Raw genomic sequence first — 588 nt, 5'->3', positions numbered from 1 at the left:
CTATATAAAAGAAAGAAATTTCATTATTGATATCTTAGAAGTAAGAAAAGTGCTTATGTAACTATGAATGGCCGCTGATTAACCAAGGATAATGTATAATGCTTATAGACAATATTCCAAGTGGTCACTCAATAACATAATATACCATAACACCCTATAGAATGGTCCCATGGTGTAATGGTTAGCACTTTGGACTCTGAATCCAACAATCCGAGTTCGAGTCTCGGTGGGACCTCATCTATTTATACCTCTGGACCATCGCCACCTCCACCTGTACAATGGCATCGATGCATGAGCAGGCACTGATTACAACTATATTATCGTTCACTTGACATGTCCTTCGTGATGCGATATGGAAACCAGTGTAACGACCTTCCAGTCTTAATCAAAACGAAGAGGGTAGCTTTAAATCAAATTAATCAAGAAAATGTTCATGACTCAGACTTAGCACGGTTTGCTAACCAGTAGGCTAGACTTCTATAATTCTCGTGGATCAGGGTCTTCGTGCAATAACCGTTATTTGCTTGAGTATGATACAGTTTTACATACAATAGCACAGGCGTTCATTCAGTTATCTCACCAAGGTCA

This window comes from Penaeus monodon, chromosome 31, assembly GCF_015228065.2.
Source record: "Penaeus monodon isolate SGIC_2016 chromosome 31, NSTDA_Pmon_1, whole genome shotgun sequence".
NCBI classification, from domain to species: domain Eukaryota; kingdom Metazoa; phylum Arthropoda; class Malacostraca; order Decapoda; family Penaeidae; genus Penaeus; species Penaeus monodon.
The sequence above is the reverse complement of the archived record's forward strand: the minus strand, read 5'-3'. Positions refer to the sequence as shown.